The following is a 6059-nucleotide window of genomic DNA, read 5'->3' as shown; positions in this document are numbered from 1 at the left end:
AACGCGTTTGGTAATTGACAAAATGTTTAAAAAATTTTAAAAATATAAAAAAGAGTGAGAAATGACAAGTGGTGGCAAGTGACGGCAGAAGACGGTAGTAGAAAGTGGTGACGGTGGGTGGTGGGTGGTGGCGGGTGCGGGTGGGTGGGTGGTGGGTGGTAGTGAATAGGAGGTGTGGGTGGCGGTGGCAGGTGGGTGGCGGATGGCGGGTGGTGGTGGGTGATGGGTGGTGAGTGGCCGATGGCGGGTGGTGGTGGGTGGTGGGTGGTGAGTGGCCGATGGCAGGTGGTGGTGGATGGCAGGTAGGTGGCGAGTCGTGGTGGTGGGTGGGTGGGTGATGATGGCGGGTGGTGGATGGTAGTGGTGGTGGTGGTGGCGGTGATAGTGGGTGGTGGCGGGTGGTGGTAGTGGATGGGTGGGTGACGAAGGCGGGTGGTGAATGGTAGCGAGTGGGTGGTGGTGGGTAGTGGGTGGTGGCGGGTGGGTGGTGATGGTGGGTGGGTGGGTGACGGTGGCGGGTGATGGGTGGTAGCGGTGGTGGTGGTGGTGGTGGTGGCGAGTGGTGGGGAGTAGGTGGCAGGTGGTGGTGGTGGTGGTGGTGGTGGTGGTGGTGGGTGGGTGGGTAACGGTGGCAGGTGGTAGGTGGTAGCAAGTGGGTGGTGGTGAGTGGTGGGTGGTGGTGGTGGTGGTGGTAGGTGGGTGGCTGCTGCTGGTGGTGGTGGGTGGGTGGGTGACGGTGACGGGTGGTAGGTGGTAGCGAGTTGGTGGTGGTGGTGGTGGTGGTGGTAGTGGTGGTGGGTGGTGGTGGCGGGTGGCGGGTAGGTGGCAGGTGGCTGGTGGTGGTAGGTGGCTGGTGGTGGCAGGTGGTGAATGGTGGTAGCAGGTGGGTGGTGAGTGGTGGTGGCAAGTAAGTGGCGGGTGGTGGTGGCGAGCGGTGAATGGTAGTGGCAGGTGGTGGGTGGTGGCGGGTGGATGACAAGTGGGTGGTGGTGGTGGTGGTGGTGGTGGCGAGGGGTGGGTGGTAGTGGCGGGTGGTAGCAGGTGGGTGGTGAGTGGTGGTGGCAGGTGGTGGTGGAGGGTGGGTGATGGTGGCGGAAGACGATGGTGGAAAATGGTGGCGGGTGGTGGCTAATGTTGGGTGATAAAAAAAAAATACTGAAAACTGAAAATGGAAACACATTTTTTGTGTTTTCATTTTTCGGCCAAATTTATAAACTGAGACCACTGATTTATAAATCAAAAATTTTACCAAACAGGTTTTTATTTGAGTTTTTAAAATTTTTGTAAATATAAACCGAAAACTGAAAACGTAAGTGTTACCAAACGGCACCTAAGTAGATGCTATGGGACAACAGTTGATGAACACCATGGAAAGATGGGCAACATTCTTTTTGGATCGAATGAATACTCATTAACCAACTAACGTAAGGCACATAGCGGAAGTTACAAATGTCCCTCAACAAAGATTGGCTAGAGATAAACAGCCTATGTAGAGTAATGGACATACTAATGGTCAAACTAGTAACCAAAACTATGAAAGACCATCACCCCAGTCTTGGTATGAGCCTCTTTCGAGGCCTACAACAAATCAAAATGCCTCATTACTTAACAGTGAAGCCATGCAAATTGGTGGATTTGGCCCAGCACAAGAGAATGACATAAGGATGTTTCCAAATCCCATGTTCAAAGCCATACCTAGCACAAGGGGGTTCAATAATCCTTTGTTCGAATTTATACCCGAGGGGTTGGAAGGGTTTCCTACAACCGGAAGAGACACAACACCTGTTCCAACACTTTTCGCAGGTCCTTTCGCAGGACAGGCTCAGAGAGGTCACCCATACCCTCAACAGCAGCCAGCACCATAGGGACAACCAGTCCCAAACATACTGCCCTATGGACCAAGAGGACCCCAGGCACAAGGTTGTCCACCAAATCTTGTGTTTGTTCCTCCAGTAGTGGTTCAACAGGCACAAAATATGGTCCCTAGGGACCAAATTGCTGATATTGTTAGAGAAATGTGTGGACCAATGGCTCGGGGGTTCAAACTCCTGTGTACAGAAAGCCATATCCAGAATGGGTAGATAGGGTGCATGAATACCCAAGAGCATTTAGGATACCAGACTTTGCTCTTTTTTATAGAAATGAAAACCAGTCAACGGTTGAACATATTGCTAGGTTCGCTACTCAATGTGGTGAATTTACTAATAATGACTACATGAAGTTAAGACTATTCCCAAATTCTCTTACTGGGGCAGCCTTCGTATAGTATATTAACCTTACACCTAGCTTTATTCAGACTTGGCAGCAAATGGAGGTGGCATTTCACGCCCAATTCTTCCAAACGCAGCCAGAAGTTTCCATGGCAGACTTGGTAAGGTTGAGTCAAAGGCCTGATAAAAAGGCTGCTCAATTTATTGCCAGATTTGAAAGAGCACAAAACAAATGTAGGATCATCCTACCGGAGCCAGAATTCGTGAGATTGGCTCAAAACGGTTTAGAGTTTAGGCTTCGAAAGAAGTTTGACTCAACTGAGTTTAGAGATTTAGTGGAACTAACCTATAAAGTATCTAGGTATGAAGCATTACTAGAGGAAGAATAAGATCGAAGTAATGCATCATACAAGACGTATTATAGAGATCCTAATTATGAGATTGATGTAGCAGAGATTGTAGGAAAAGAACCTGTAATCTATGACACATTAATTCATAAAGACACAATAATTGACTATCAGTTTAAAAAGAAAGACCTTCATAGGAAATACTATTTCGATTTAACAAAGGCAGATGACATTTTTGATCATCTGCTTGTGGCCAACTTTCTGAAGTTACCAAAAGGAGTCAAAATTCCGTCTCCAGAGGAACTTAAAGGAAAAGTGTACTATAAATGGCATAATTCTTGATCTCACTCAACTAAAAACTGCATTGTTTTTCGAGACAGGATCCAAGAGCAAATTCGAAAGGAGAGTTTGAAATTCCCAACTAAAGCAAAAAAGGCCATGGGGATTGACACTAATCCATTTCCAGAAATTGGAGAAGCGGTAGCCAATGTTATTGTGCCAAACTTCCAGAACTTATCCTTAAAAGAATTGGAAGAGGTCAATGTGCAAATGCATGTTGCCAGCCAGACTACTGTCAAGAAAGATGCTAGCAGTCTGTCAGCTATTGGACAAGGTTTTCCAGACCAGAGGGAAGACTCTGATGAAGAAGCACTAGATGATGATTCTTTAGAGGCAGCTGTCATGCAAAGGATGTGTCCCTGGTGCAGACTGAGCTACAAGTGGTTGAAAGGGCTTCCGATTGATGGCAAGCAGTATTATAAGGATGTGCAGAGGTGTCTTAAATCAACCAGTGCTTATAATAAAAGGCCATATCCAACTGGTATTAGGCAGCAGCCATCAATGGCTGAGCCAACAACCACCAGAATACACTCTAAGGGCAAGAGACCTCTATATGAATTCAAACCACCCAACTATTACAAAATAGAGGGCAATCGTCTTGAAAAGAGGTCTGAAATGGGCTCAGGTTATGGGATCAAAGCCAGAGATTGGCCCCTTAGATTAGCATCATACAAGATGGAAAGTGGCCACACGCACGCACACTTATTACAATTGTGCCCTCACTCGGAGGGTCCGAAAGAATAATACAGTTCGAATGATAATACAGTCCGAAATGAATAATACAAAATCCTAATTAATTAACAAATTAATCTAGGGAAGCGAGTAAATTAGCATGCAAGCCTATGAACTACCTCAGCTCTGTTCTGAATGATGGGAGATGCATGCTTGAGTTGTCTGGCGCGGAAATCCATTGCGATGCCCCTGTTCGCCTCTGTTTGCAATTAATGCCGGAATGCTGTGCAAGGCTTTAGAAAGCTGCTGATTTTTGATTTACTGCAACAGAGAGCAAGAAAGGGGCATGGCAAAGTATTTTCACATATGTATGCATGACTACTCTTTAAGGAGTGTAGTCCTCGATCCTCGTGCCACCAATCACGCATCTTGATGCATGATGGCCGAGAAGTCGAATTGCACGACTCGATGTGAAATGAATGCACATAAAAACACAACAAGACCTAGACTCCATCATGGGTAATCCGGAGTGTCGGCGACCGGGAATTGAGACACGTTCCGTCACTCGGAGTACGAAACGTCCCTCGTTTCCCGTGCTTGGGCTAACTCCTATCCCAAACACAATGCAAATGAGATGGCATACACAATGCGACTAACATACAACCTAGCATACGCAATGCTATGAGATGGCATACACAATGCATAATGGACTTACACCAAAATGAGTGGACCTCAGCCACACTCACATCAGTGGCCATTAGATGAAAATGAGACAATCAAAATGCGTGCACACATGCATGCATACCGAAGACCGAACCTAAGGCATCAAATGCCACTCTACCAAAGCATGGAAAGGATGAAGCATGGCATTTAAGCATGTAATTTTCAACACTGAAACATAATGCTAAATGGTCCCGAAACATGGAAATATGACACCCAATGCATAGAATAAGCCCCGAAACCCAAAACTAGTCCAATGCATTGAACCACAAGTATACAAAGGAAGCATTATTTGATCATGAAGTCTAAAGAAAGAGCCAAGGCAGTCCCAAAACATGCACATTTCTAGTTTAGAGCATGGCCAAAAGATGCTAACATGATGGACTAAAATAGCATGCAACATTGGCTAGCAAACATGGTTTACATGGCATGTATATGAAGCAAATGAGAACTCATCAAACCAGCCAAAAACAGTGAATAAAACATGCCAAAATATGAGCAAATAATCACTGAAATGCAGCCAATGCATGCAAAAATGGGGGGGGGGGGGCTTCTTTGGAAGGCCATTCAAGGGGTTGTTAAGCACATATAAGATAGACATTTAGCATGACCAAACCAACTCTGGAAATGAGTTATGACAGCCCTAAAACTCACAAAATAAGCCCTAAAATCAGTCTAGGAAACATGCAAAGAAAGGCCCCCTCAAAAGGCCTTAAATGGAATTGTTCTACACATGCATTGTAGGTATAAAATATGGCCAAAAGGGCCTTGGACAGAGCCAAGGCAGACCCTAAAACTCACAGAATGAGGCCTGAAACAAGACTTCGATACATGAAAAATGGGGTCCCTTTGGAAGGCCCAAAAGACCCCCAAACAAGACAAGGAGAGAGGGGGTCACCCCCCTCTAATTTTGGCCCTCAAAAATGCATTAAAGCCACTAAAAATCCATTGGATTTCAGTGGCTAAGAGGCCAAACCATGGCCAATGCAAGTGCTCTAATGCATAGCCTTAATCATGAAAAGATGAAGCATGCATAGGGAGAAGATGACCCCAAACAGAAATGGGACCTTAACAAAATTTGAAGAGGATGTCAAAAAAAGACTTTTTCCAGTTTATAGAAAATCTCGAAAATGCTCACAAGTAAGGCTAAAATAGGATGCAAAAATAGCCCTAAAAGAGAGATAGAGGATAAGGGAAAGTAAATGACCTCAAACAGCAAAGTGCCCTTAAACAAAGTTGAAGAGGGGATCAAAATAAGACACTTTCTAGTTTGGGTCGAAGCCTATAAATGCTTGTAAATAAGGCTAACCAATCATGCAAAAAAATACAAATTTGAGGGAAATGGACACTTACCCTTGAAGAGCCGACCTCCAGCAGCTTTTGGACCAAGTTGGTGAGCTTTCAACCTCTGTAAATGACTTCTAAGGTGCTGGAATGGATGATGGAGGTGTGGTGCTAAGGGTTGTAGTGCAAATGGGCCAAGAAAGTTAGGGTTTTGGAGCTTTGAGTGGTGGCAATGGAGGAGGGAGGTAATCTGCCTTAAGGAAATATGTCTAACCTTTTGATATGAAGAGGAGGGCCTCTCTTATAGAGAAGAGAGGTCAAAGCTTCTCTTGGAAGCTTCAAAGATCCTTCATACACGTGTATGGAGGATGCACCAAATGCCCCCCAGCTGGCACAGCTGTAAAGTATTCAGAGAGGGCAAAAGCAATAAGCAGGCCGGCCAGTTCAAGTGGCCGGCCGGCCACTCTCCCTGGTCGGTCGACCAGGG

This window comes from Camellia sinensis, chromosome 13 (genome assembly GCF_055761805.1).
Source record: "Camellia sinensis isolate YWXY chromosome 13, ASM5576180v1, whole genome shotgun sequence".
NCBI classification, from domain to species: domain Eukaryota; kingdom Viridiplantae; phylum Streptophyta; class Magnoliopsida; order Ericales; family Theaceae; genus Camellia; species Camellia sinensis.
The sequence above is the reverse complement of the archived record's forward strand: the minus strand, read 5'-3'. Positions refer to the sequence as shown.